Source organism: Amblyomma mixtum, chromosome 8 (genome assembly GCF_055824585.1).
Source record: "Amblyomma mixtum isolate Tamu chromosome 8, ASM5582458v1, whole genome shotgun sequence".
Lineage (NCBI taxonomy): Eukaryota > Metazoa > Arthropoda > Arachnida > Ixodida > Ixodidae > Amblyomma > Amblyomma mixtum.
The window spans coordinates 68,270,162-68,283,944 of NC_143019.1; the positions used below are offsets into that span (position 1 = coordinate 68,270,162).

A 13,783-nucleotide genomic window follows, 5' to 3' on the forward strand; every position below is an offset into this window, starting at 1 on the left:
CGCAGATGCCTGTAAACATAGGAACATACTTCTATATACAAATTCTATATAATACAACGTACAGGTGAACAGCACCTGTTGCGCTTCTGTATGCGAGCACAGGGTAGCGATCTATGTGAGATGCTAGCTTGAAAAGCAATGCAAATTTGCTGTCGCAGAAGAAATTACCGTAATTATGTGCCCGACCTGCGTCAGGTACCGACTACCATGGCCGTCAGTCACTGAAGATATTTTACAAACTATACGTACCGCCCCACAGCTTGAGGTTAAACAATCACAGCACCACCATCACGAAAACAGACTTCAGGCCAACATGGGCCCAATATTGGTCCAAGCTATGCTCCACAGTGGGAAGCAAGATGTGCGATGTAGAGTTTCTTAGTTCCCGGGCAGATCACTAGAGCTGGAGTTTAAAGATGGTTTTACATAGCCAGAAAACAAAAATGGCACTCTTCCCCGGTCTAAATTACGCAGTTTCTGTACAAAAAAAAAACACAAACAGCTTAAGCTCCTACAAGGGCATCCCAGAAGGGTTCCCTCGACATCAGGTATAGTTCGGTACTGAACTTAAAACCATTTACATTGAAAGGATGCTGCAGCTTTGGAGTAGGGCTTGCTGTAGCGAAGTCACGAAAAAAACGAACATTTCCTTTCCGGGTTCATCTTCGTCCCTTTCGCGCATTTGTACACGTGGGCGAAGAGCTCCGAACTTCTTACGATCTTGTTACAGTCTGCCCCGCTGGGATTCCGGGCGCCAGGGCTCGCACAGGTCAAGAAGCACAAGGTCATGAAGAAGACGTGCTCTGGGGGCAGCTTTTCGGTCAGCGCCAGGTTGTCGCTGTCCCAATGTGGGTGAGAAGCTGCGAGTGCGGAGTAGGTCACCTCCAGGGCAGGCACCTCGGGAAATACACTCGAGTTCTCCCCGCCCTGATGGCACTGTTCGCGGGCGAGGTATGCTGACAGCGTAGAGTTGGACAGGATGGTGCCGTCGACCGCGGTCCCGTTGGCCGTCCACCTGATTCCTTCGCTGTCCACAGCCTTGACCAGCTGCATGGCCATCAGGAAGAGTAGGCCGCCGTACAGCATGGATTTGGTCCCGCTGCTGTAGAACGCGGGAGGCGCCGCCACGCCGAGTGACATCTTCGCGGTGTTGGATACGTAGTCGTAGTCGGCGTATTCCGGTAAGTGGTTTCCCAGAAGCAGCATGGCTTCGTCGTATTCCTGCGTCCTCTGTACCGCAATCGCTGCCTGGTGTATTGTGACCCAATAATGAGCAAAGGATGGCTGACTGTCAGGGAAACCGGCGTATATTTTTTCCAGTTCCCCGTCCTTGAGGAGCGAGGCCGGCGGCCAAAGCGCATTTTTCATGGCCATGAGCTTCTCTGTCCCCGCCGCTTTGCTCTGGTCGTCTATCCAGGGGGAACTTTGGACCTTTTCCACGGCAGCCGAGATGAGGCCGTTGAAGCCGGTGTTGATGGTCTGGTGGTCTCGGTCGGTAAATCTCGCGAAGTAAGCGAGTTCAAGAACGAGGACCCGGAACGATGCTTCCACGTGGTGAGCGCAGTACACTGGAAGCAGCAGCTCTGCTTTCTCCCGGCTTCCATAGTAGCCTACGAGCATGGAATAGTCGGCCGGAATACTCGAGTACTGCACCACTAGCCACGATATCTGCTTGTTCAGTTGCACTGTGCCGTATTTGGTCATAAAATTGGCAAGTGCTTCAAGGAGCGATATGTCGCTGACAATAATCTCATCGTCGACGCTCAGGTTCGGTTCGAGTGACAGGCCAATCTCGAAATCCTTAACCCACTCGGCCGCAGAAGCAGTTGGTACGTGGGAGGCAATATCTCCGAATAAGAACAAGACCGGTCTTTTCTTGGGAGACAGTGATAGTTCATAGAGGGTTTCGATTATGTTTTCTTCCATAATGCGAATTTCATTGATGAGCGTTTCGTTGCACTGAGGTTGATCAGGGCTGCCGTCTGGGTAGAAGAGCAAGCGGAACTGCTCCCAGTACTTGATGTACGCCTGCTTGACTGCGCGCTGGTGATTGCGCAGTATTGGTAGATATAGTCCTGGTCTGACGAATACGCGGCGCTTGCCGGATGACGATGACCGCAGCACATCAACAGTGATCCAAAATGACCACTGCCACTTGTAGCTGAGGGTCACGAACATTGCCAGCGGTGACATTTGCTTCGCGGGCCTCTGCGGCCAGTACATACCGTACTTTTCGAGCATGCCTCGGATCCACGTCATCTGGGAGGCGTTCTTACGGTAGTCCCTCCTGCACATATCGTACATGGCCAGCGGCTTTTTTCCGGTGGGCACCGAGTGCGAGCCTTTGGTAGTGTGTCGGTGAATAGGCCGTACCAGGAGAACCGCAGGTCGTCTATTGCCGACCTGGCCAAGTCGCCGTGGGCCTTCGAGGGCTCCCACGCCGAGCAAACGAATGCCGCATAGTCCTCGCAAGGATCGAGTTTCCAATTGAGGTTCTTGGTGAGAAGGGCCGCATGTCGGTAGCAGTCCGCGGTGTGGCAGAAATTCTGGATGACCACCTTCTGGTTTGAGATCATCACCAGGAAGATGACCAGGGAACCGAAAAGCAGGCCGGTCGCAACGCACACCGAGGTGATCGTGATGTCGCTATTGATCCGGACGCTCTTCGGTTTCCGCCAGGTTGACGGATCTGGAGACCGCGCCTGCGGGCATCCGATCAGCTTATATGAGTAAGTGTCGGAGAGACGGCGGAAACTGCGGCCACCTTTGCTAAGAAACTAGAAAATTCACACATACCGATTTTGCTATTTCGAAAACAGGATACAAAACAATGATAAGGACACGATCAACGTGTACGGTAGATTGGTGTGCTTCCAACTGTAGCTTCGGGAATTTTAACTGTACGTAAGCATATCATGAGGAAGTCTGTGCAAACAACGTACGTAAATGTTTGCCAGATGTGACCGAGCAACGGTGGTTTTTTTCTTAGCCGCGCAGCGAATCACTTATGGCAGTCCTTTAAGCTCTGAATGGGGGTAAAGTAAAGTGAACCCTTGTTCTCACGTTTCAACACCTTTCGGTATTTAGCGGTGGAAAGGCTCCGTTATACGGTTGAGAAGCAAAAACATTTTGTTCGCTTACTTTTGTCAAGGGAGGTACAGGATCGGTAAAAAGTTAACAGGCCACCGGGTGGCCACTGGGGCAGGGGTTTGAGCGCTATAGTCGGGCAGTTGCGACACCCCCAAAGCCCGAAACCTCTTTAGAGGATAGAAGTATCGTTCTCAACACTGAGGAACTTGATACCTTTTTTGCTATCATAAGTCACAGAATGTGCCGCTGAAAACCAAACTCTCTGGCCGTGGAACTTTTGACAAACCCTGTACTTGTTTTCAACATACGTGTTCTCCCTCCACAAGGCTCGTAGTGCACTCGAATGGCAGCCGAGTTAAAGAAGGTAGTTGGGAGGTGCGCCTAGCCCTCAAGGTAGGTGTGTTGTGTACGCACCAAGGTGTCGAGGTTGGCCATCGAGGTGAGCAGTTCCGCTGTCGACAGCTTGCGGCTCTTTTCCGACTCCGGTCTCCGCTGGGCGCTACGACAGAAGCGACTTCGCCTTCGGGTTTTTCATCACCACGTTTGAACACAAGTGCCATCAGTTAATTCGAATTTATTTATTTATTTATTTATTTATTTATTTATTTATTTATTTAATTATTTATTTATTTATTTATTTATTTACCCTCAGGGCCGTTAGGCGTTACAGAGGGGAGTGGGAATACATGCAAGTACAAAAAAAAACAGCAGCTAGAAATATTGAATATAGTTACAGCAAACACTGGTATAAAATCAATAACATATCCCATGCATGGATTTTTTTCGTGATGCGCATATTGAAAGCATGAAATGATTCTACAGTCACTAAGGCGCTGATCTCGTAAATATTTAATATTACAGTTTCGGACTGCACTGACAGTTTACGAGAAATTTTGATGTGTGAATAAAAAATCAACCATTGTTGTTGTTCGCTAGTAAACTTAATCGAGTAAATTTCTTGACGCCTGGGCATGCTATCGGTGCAGAAATTTTTTTTTACAGTGAATCGAAATAATAAATGACGCCTGAAAGGGTTATGAAGTCTTGGAAGAACGACTAATGATTTTCCGCGCGTCGCTTGTTTTCATGCCTTGACTATTAGGGTAACCGAAAGGAACTCATACAGAGGGCAGGTGGGTTCGTATACAACCTAGAGTTTTGCACTTGCTCAGAAATTCGAAATGTAAAATGGTGTCGAGAAAAAAAGTCCGTCACGTAGCAAGAATAGACAGCATCAGGCATGGTGGAACGCAAAGCTAGAACGTTGTCGTCGCCATTTCCGCGTTAAGCACAGTGAAGTGCGAAAATATCCCGCCTCCCCCCGTGACCTGCAATTATTTGTGCTTTCACTGCGCAGTGGCAGCATTACACAGGATTCTTGAGAGTCAATTTACCTCTTGGCTGGCATTGATTACGCTTTTTTTTTCCTGGTATCGAGACTGTAGGGCTCAGTTTTGCGGAATACGTGTGCCGTTCATGTTTATTGTTTTTAATTTATATAATGAATCCCGTCAAGATATCAATTCAATTCAATTCAATTCAGTTTATTTCGCATTTTTTTACAACAGTACAAAAATGCGAGGGCAAGCAACAAAAAGCTGCTGATTAGCAGCTTGACGAAGGTTGCTGCCCCTATATTTGGCAGGTTGAAGGGCGTGAACATAGAGCTTTTCATCGAAACAATTAAAATGTGTGGATTAAAAGCAGAGCAGATCACTTATACATATCTTGTAGAAATTCTCATTGGACACAATCAAGCTTACTATTCATAGGCGTACATGGGGAAATAATACAAGCAATAAGACACAACTAATAAGACTACTGGACATACATTAGTGCGTATGTTACACACTGCAACGCTACCCAAGCATTTGGCATGCCATGTAACACGTAATATACATAATACACACACTAAAAAACGCACCATGCTCATTTTGCTGTAATCTCACAGCAGAAAAAAAATAGTTACCTGAGACTTGATACAATGAAATGTAAGGAAAACGATATAAAGCCACCATTAGATGAAGGACACAGAAATTATCGATGCAATCGGAACGAACTGTAATTTAGGACCAGAAGTTAATTACATTTCTAGGCTAAGTTGCAAGATCTGTGCTAGAAATGAGATATTTTTTCCATTCTTTTATTGAGATATTCTTTATATACAGATTTACATCTTCTAAATTATTTAACAGTTTTGGAAGACAATTCGCTATCCTCTTGCACCCTTGGTTTGTTCTAGAAAATGGCAGTGTCCAATTCTTTCTGTGTCTGATGTCGTAGGAAAGTTGCGAAGTTTTTGTCAGGTTGCACAGTTTGAGAAAGTTTGTTGAGAGGATTCTTCAAGCTGTGTTGGTATTTTAGCAAAAGGTTGAATTCGTATATATGCTTGACGGGAAGAATATCAAGTGGAAATAATTCGCTTGTGCGAGCATCGTACGAAACGTTTGCGATGTGACGAATAGCTCTTTTTTGTATAAGAAATAGTTTATGAAAGTTCTTTTGGGATGTTGTGCCCCATACAAGGCTGCAATAATTTAGATGGGGTGAAAACAGGGTGTTATACAATAAAACCTTAATCCTTGGAGGAATAGTGCAGCGAAGTCGAGATAGTATACCGCAAGTCTTCGCGAGGCTTTTACTTATCCGGTCTACATGAGTATGCCATATTAAGTGTTCATTAAAGATTACTCCCAAGGTTTTTACCTCTTTCACCAGTTCTAGCCTATCATTTCCAAGGTATAAGTTTATGTCAAAGTTCACAGGCTTTTGTGATGGTGCAAATAAAACGGCCTTTGTTTTTGATGCATTAAATTTTAACGAGTTAGTCGCACTCCAATCAGACAACAAAGCGGGCGTAGTATTGGCTAAACGTCCAAGTTCTGTGACGTTATCTGACTGTAAAAACATACTGGTATCGTCTGCGTAAACTATAAAATGTGCGTTGTCACTGATGCTAATTATATCGTTTACATATAAGTTAAACAATACAGGCCCTAAAATACTGCCTTGCGCGACCCCCGCTGGTAAGCCTTGCAGAGATGAAACTTGTTCACCAATGGCAACACTCTGTTTCCGATGCTGTAAGTATGATTTGAAAAGTGTCAGTGGAACGCCGCGAAATCCATAGTGCTGCAATTTAGTGAACAATATGGAGTGGTCAATACTATCGAAAGCTTTCGGAAAGTCTACGAATAAGCCCAGGGTTAATTTCTTCTCTTCGAACCGATTCAATATTAATTCCTTTTGAGTGAGCAGAGCCAACTCAGTTGACATTCCTTTACAGAATCCGAACTGCTGTGGTGATATAATGGAATATTTTTCGCAGAATGCATTTACGCATTTAGAAATAATTTTTTCGAGTCCTTTTGATATGATAGGCAGAACTGAGAGGGGGCGATAGTTCGAGAGCTCATTTTTATTCCCTGACTTGAAAAGAACTGTGACTTTGGCACGCTGCATAGCTTCAGGAAAGATTCCTGTAGAGAGGCAAACATTAATTATATGCGTAAGGGCTGGGACCAAGAGATCTAGAACAAATTTTATCGGCCTGATCTGGAGGCCGTCTATTTCAAGTGCCTTGCTATTCCTAAGCGCAATGAAAACCGAATGAACCTCTTCTGGAGTTGTTGGGAGAAAAACAGCGCTATTCAAACTCGGATCGCCCAAATGTCCTGTTGAAGGGTTAGAACAAACGCTCTTGCCTAGATGTACAATGTAGTCATTGAATAAGTCTGCCAACTCCTTGCCTTTAATTTGTGGCTATTTACCGTTATTTCTAACTCTTCCCTTTGGTGAACACCACGGTTCAGAAGTTGGTTAAGTTTACGCCATAATACGTCGCTGCGAGATTTGTTTGCACTCAATATATTCTCAAAATAATTATTTTTAGTGTTACGTAAAAATTTTCTTACAAAGAAGAACTCTAGTCAGGGCTAGTTGGTTCATGATTCAACAGGAAAATGGCGCAAAAGACGTGGACAAAAGAGACAAACACGACAGGACCAGCGCCAAATTACAACTGAATTTTATTTCGCACCAAACCCGCCTTTATGTTAGGGCGTGTTGGCCTACATAAAGGCGGGTTTGGTGCGAAATAAAATTCAGTTGTAAGTTGGCGCTGGTCCTGTCGTGTTTGTCTCTTTTGTCCACGTATTTTGCGCCATTTTCCTGTTGAATTTCTTACAAAATTGCGGTATTTTTTGAATGAGGAGAAATCTGCTGGATTTCTGGTTCGCAAAAATTCTGAAAACAAGAAATTTTTCTTCTCGATCATCCCCAGGCACTCCTTGGTGATCCATGGCTTACGTATCTTACGATTCTTCGTAACCTTTTTGAACTTAAAGCACTCCTTGTATATACATATGAGTATTGCCATGAACATGTTATAAGTGCTATCAGGATTGCTACTCTGAAAAATCCGGCTCCAGTCTTCGTTTTGAATTCGATTTCGAAAAACATTTAGCGTTTTAAGGTTTACTTCTTGTGCAACGTATGACTCACAGTGATTCGATGTTTTCAATATTTCAGTGTGCTTGCTAAACATATAAATTGGTAAGTGATCGCTGATATGTGTCTCAATAACACCCGATGATACACAGTCTTCCGTACTGTTTGTTATGAAAAGGTCAAGCAAACTTTCAGACATAGAAGTTATTCGTGTGGGTTCTGTTATGACATTTTTGTACACAAATAAATCAAGAAGAAGTTCTAATTGACGAGCAACGGATGTATGGTGCAATGGGTTAATGTTAAAGTCATCCCCTAGAGTGACACACAACTTATTAGTGCAAGCAAAATTTAGCAGTCTGTCTAAAAATCCCAACAGCGCATCGATTTCACCATCAGGCGGACGGTACAAAACAACGAACATGGATTTCTGGCACTGCACAGTCAAAACTTCATAATCTGGTGTGATTAGAAAAAAATCTTTCAAAACGCTGCATGAAAGGCGTTGTGATATAAGCTGCATCACACCTCGGCCACGGCGACAAGATCTATTTAAGAAAAACGTTTGGTAACCAGCTAAGGAAAATGCATCAGCAGATGTGTACCAAGTTTCGGTTATCATAATGACATGAAATGGAAAACGGAATTCAAGAACGGAATCCGTCAATTCGTCGTATTTGTTCCGGAGTGTCTGTGCATTGAAGTGCAGAAACGATAGTCATTTTTTGGTTGCTCGATAGCATTCGGTGCAATCATCGCAAAAGAAAAGGGAAAATTCAAGTTTTTCCAGAAATATTAACTAGACTATCTTTTCCAGATCTACATCACAAGTGATATGCACTGCGTTAGACGTTTCCGTCTGCCGTGCGAACACCTTTCCACCTCGCGCCGATGCAAACCGCCAGCGCTTTTCGTCTTTCCTTTTGCTGGTCATTCCGAGCAATTTCTTTAGTTGTGGGCACAGGTGTTCATTTATGTACACTGGGTCTTCATCTTCGAATCCTAGCTTATCCGCCGTGAAACGTTTTTTGCGTTCTTTTTCGAGTACTGCGTCACGCTTTGCTCGACCGTGAACACCACCACAATGTTCGGCTCGGCGGAAACGTTGCGTGTTCGAACACGGTGGCATATGTCGATATTCTCACTGCTTATCGGCTCACCAATCACGTCGCCAACCTTGTCTAGAACATTGAATAGCTTTTCTCCCTTTGCGTGTGGAATTCCTTTAAGTTTAATGTTTTTAATCCGGGAATACTGATCCTGAGCCACGATCTTTTTGGAATTTTCATGCACCGATTTCGTTACTCTTTCAAGTTCCTCAGTCAGTTTTTCTTGGTTTGCCTTTAGCGCGGCATTTTCCTTCTTAACCTCGGCGCATTCGTTCTTGAGGTCTTCATATTGCTTGATAACAAATTCCATTGAGATTTTCAACTCCCGAATTTCTCTGCGAAATTCGCGTTTCAGGTCAGCGATGTCGGGTCCTCCCATAGCAAAGGTTTTATCGTAGCAGTATTGTTCACCCAAAACTTCGAAACTTCATGCAAAACTTCAAGCGACAATTGGCAGCAGGGGCAGTAGAAAAAAAAAGGAAAAGCTAAAATATTCTAACCTGTGAATCAATGCAGAACTATGAGCTTCCAGCTGTCCCGTTCGCTGGCCCGGCTGCCAAGTGACCGCGAGAATGCTGGCTTGGCAGCGAACAGTGGTGACGGTCAGCGGCAAGTCCGCACGCATCGCTGATAAGTCTTCGGGTGCCTCCCCCAGAGGAGCAGGTTCGCTGGACACCTGCTGCACCTGCTCTTGTCCTTCGCCCGTGGTACCTGCGGAAGCGGGCTTCGGAAAAGCGCCTTCCGGTCGGTCGTCCTGCTGGCTGTTGGTGGCGCCCCCTTCGCTGCTCTCTTTCAGGGCGCTGCAGGCGGCGTCCTTAGTGGTCGCAAGACCGTCCTGGGCTTCGGTGCCAGCGGTGGTCAGCTGCACCTTCCCGCTCACGTCGGCCTTGGAGCCACGTTGCATTCGTTCGCGCCGCTTCTGTCCCTTGCGGCGCTTGCCGCTTCGTTTGGACGACGTCACCTGTCACAAGAGCAGTTGAGAAGGTACATGCTGATACGGCATCCTGCGGCCCTAGCTTGCAGCTGTCCCAGGTCCCTGATAACAACTGCGGCTGTTTTATGGCGATATTGATTTCTTAGTCCCTGTACAGGTTTTGTTTATTGGGGTTTAATGTCCCAAAGCAACTCAGACTACGAGGGAGGCAATAGTGGAGGGCTCCGGAAATTTCGACCACCTGTGGTTCTAGTGCACTGACATCGCACAGCACACGGGCTTCTAGAATTTCGCCCCCATCGAAATTCGGCCGCCGCGGCAGGGATCGAACGTGAGTCTTTCGGGTCAGCAGCCGAGCGCCGTAAACACTGAGACACTGCGGCGGGGAAGTTCCTGTACAGGCTTCGTATAGAGCACGATTGCTATCCACATCTCCGCATGCGCTTGACAGAGCGCACATGTACAGGCGTGAGCAATATGACAGGGAACAAACTGTCTACATAAAATTGTTAGTTTTGTTGTCAGTGCTCCACTAAATTTCTTAACGATTTTTGATACTATGAGGCAAGGATAAAAATAGAAAACACAGTAAACTGCGCTTGTCAGAAATATTTATGGAGTAAACAGTAAACGAATGCCCAAATTTTGTTCCTTCTCATATTTTCCACGACAGTACATGTATACGCTTGCCTGCATTTAAGTAGTGCCTATTTTTGTGCTGCACTGTGTAAGAAATGGGAAGGGTTTTAAGGTAGTCAAACCGAGTGGACGTACGGAAGCATGTGTTAAGCCTAGCTGGCACATGGTTTTGCTCATCGCTAAGTCGTCAGCACATCTGGCGACGATATTAGACTCAGGGTTAGCTCTGATGGAGGTTAATCCACCTGAAGTATAGCCGGTATCCCCCAAGCAGTGTTTCCCAGCCCCTTTAACGCGCATATGTTGGAAGGATGCTTGTCGTGTGTGTTCTATGCGGCTATCGGACGCTTTTCTGTATTTGAGTGTGTGACTATTATTAAAACGATTCCTAGCTTACTGCCCAGCTGAAGACTCAGCGAGAGACCACGCAATTTATAACAAGCGGATGAATGTGGAAGACCTTGTGAGTTGCGACATTGGAGTGCCATGCAGTTAACGCAATAGGAATTAATCAACGAAGAAAGAGGAGCTCTCGTGCTTTTGATTCATTGACTGAAATACGGTTACTAGCGCCAAACAGCGCGAGGGTGTGTCCCGTCGGTATCTTTTCGTTGTTCCTTGTGGTTTTTTTAGCGCTAGTAACCACGTTTCAGTCAGTGAATCAATAGCAATTAGATTGACTGCACAGCCGTCGCTGCCGTGACGCCCACTTAAGGTATGACGCCACCTTTGAAAAATCGTTTTTTTTGTAAAAATGACATTTTTTCTTTTTTTATATTTCGGGAATCCCAAAACATTCGAAAATGTTTTGCAGCATGAATAATGTTCGTATCTTAATTTGTTCAAAAGTTATAGCCAACTTTCGAACAGGTGGTGTACAGTTCTGAAACCGAAACTGATATGGTTTGGTAACAGAAAATGATAACTCAGCGATAATCAGCGGCGTGTATTGAAAATTTTCATGTTTTGTTTTAGTCTGATATGTAAAAGATTATTCAAAGGCAATTTGTAAGGCTTCCTTTTTTTAAAACATTGCTTTCAATTTCCACAAGAGGGATGCAAGACGCTACAAGCGTCTCAGTTGTTTACTTTGCGCGCACTTCACGCTATCGCTTTGAATGCCACCGGATTCGTCCTTCAATGATGGCAGCAGAAGTACAGCAGATATTTTGAGGGAAGCAGGCATCGAATCTGGCCACCACACTCTCGTAGCATGTTGCACCAGTGACCATTACCGTGTGACGAAGGCCCAGCGTCAATGAACGGGCGAGGCAAAACATCTCCGCAAGAAAAGACGGGCAGAAACAAATGCCAAAAGAGAGCTCGTGTCAGCTAAGGAGGGCCCTAACTATGAACCTGGAGGATTTTAACTTCCTAGGGCATGATGATCTTGTTTCTACAAGGATTGAAAAACTTTAATCTTGTTTTTCTCAAAACTTTATTTTTCGCAATTTCGTGTTGCGCAAACAGTGATAACTTCCAAATTCATAAATATTTTTCAATGAAACTTTGCAGGCTCGTTCCTTTGTTACTATTCTGTGCAATGAACTAGGATAAATGAAATCGAATCGTGAGTTTTGATATAATCACGTTTTATGTCGAGGAATGTAGGCAAAAATGACACATTTTTTTGTTTTCTTTAGCATTTTTGCTATAACTTTTTTCTTAATTATCGGATGGCAAAGATACTAGTTGGTTGCACAGTATGGTTAGTTGGCTAACGCTGTGCCGAAAAGTTTGCAATTCCTTCTCTTCATTCACCAGTTATGAATGTTTGCATAACAGCCATGTTTGGGCAATTTTTTGTGAATAATAAATGCCAGCATGGCTTTTTTCACTCTTTTGTGCTTTTGAATACCATATAAAATGGTGCTTTATAAGGTAAATGTGAAATAAAAATTTAATGCTCAAAATTTTAAAAAATTTTGAAAAAAGTGGCGTCATACCTTAAGACTGCCAGCGGCATTTCTCCCGTGTACGTACAGATGCAGTCGTTGTTGAATCGTCCTGATCCGCCGCTCGAGATGACGTCGCACCAAGAATGACCGGTTCACCGAGCCGCTCCGGCTGCTGCGGTTGACCAGCCGTGATCTCCACAGCCGCTGCCCGCTATGCCAGAAGCACTCTCGCTAAATGTGCATTTCGTTGCAAGAAATGCAAAGGTACCCCCGACTATAAGAACACCAACATCGTGTTCCGCCATAGTGATAAGATGACGCGAGAACTTATTGAAGCTTTTCTTATGCGTGAGAAGGGCGCAACGTGCATTAGTTGCCCATCGGTCGCCCTTTCCGAAGGGCAGATTGGGTATCTGGCGTCCCATGCGGCATGAGTTGACTATAGTGGCGATTAATCTTTCCTAACTCTGTCTATATATTTGTGTTTTTTTTTTTCAATAAACCCAGTTGTTAGTCAGCGCCTGTTTGTCTTTACCCCTCAGTTTCCGCGTCCCATCATTGTTGCGCTGTTTCAAAAATGACTCCGGTCACGCATTCCTCGAATCTGGTCATACTCTGCCTAGTTCAACGGTAACCATCCTAAAATTGCTTCCCATGGCAACCATTCTCCGGTTGCGCACAACTATGATGCAAGACCAAGGGAAAGGCGCTTAAGAACTATCGTTGTTAAAATAAGCAAGTGTTCTGCGCTTTGGTGTCATTAAAGCAGGGCTCACAGTTAAGGTTCTTGCGTTCGGTGTTTGGCTTTCCACCGTTACTAAAATCAGAAAGTGTTAGACCATAACACGCCCACAGCATGATTATGATAGTTGGTTATTCCAGTCTAGAGCACAATCTTTTAGAGCGTTTATTCCATTTGAATGACAAGTTTTCTTCTTGTTTTTGCAACTATGTATTGTTTTGCAGCCATACGCTTTTAATTTGCATGGCTGCCACCACGAACAAAGTGGCGCTGAACGGTCAAAATCGACGAGGATATCTGGTATGTTCGGTACATCCCATTGCTTTTCTAAGCTGGCCGAAATGAGTCGGTCTGAGCGCAGGAAGAATTTAACACGCGAGATTTTACACGCAGTCGGCCATGACAATCCCGACATTCATGTTGAATCTCACTGCACTCTCCACTTCCCACGAAATTACCAATTAAAAATACCCCCATCGAGTTAGGTCATGTTCGATGCTGGCAGCCAAGAAATTACGCTATAGTTTCCACGTTCAGAAAGCTGTTCAGGATGTAAATTGAAATATTAGGGGGAATTTACACTTCCGTGTGCCTCTGATTCGGTCTCTCTATTCTTTCCATCAAGATGGTGTCCACGTGTTAACTCACTGTTTGGCTACCCGCGACTTCTATTTATGGCCACAATAAAAAAAGCTCACAGTGTTTCCGGCATGCTTTTCGAAGCGTTTGGCGCGTCTTACGACCGCAAGTTAGACCCGTTGACAAACGTTTCGCGATGCGCGAAGCATGGCCCGTGTGGACGGGGTGGTCACCTAGTTTCTGGGAAGAGCTACGCATGGTCACGTGTTCAGGAGTGAGGGCGCACGCTAGCCGACGACGGTAAATGTAGTGCAAGCCGCGTGCCGGCGTAGTGCAAGCGGCG

At 45.0% G+C, this 13,783-nt stretch overlaps 1 pseudogene; it reads right to left on the bottom strand.

Moving 5' to 3' along the window:
* Positions 1–627: 627 nt before the first annotated feature.
* LOC149332853 (endothelin-converting enzyme 2-like) lies at positions 628–13,338 on the bottom strand (annotated as a pseudogene).
* Positions 13,339–13,783: the final 445 nt, after the last annotated feature.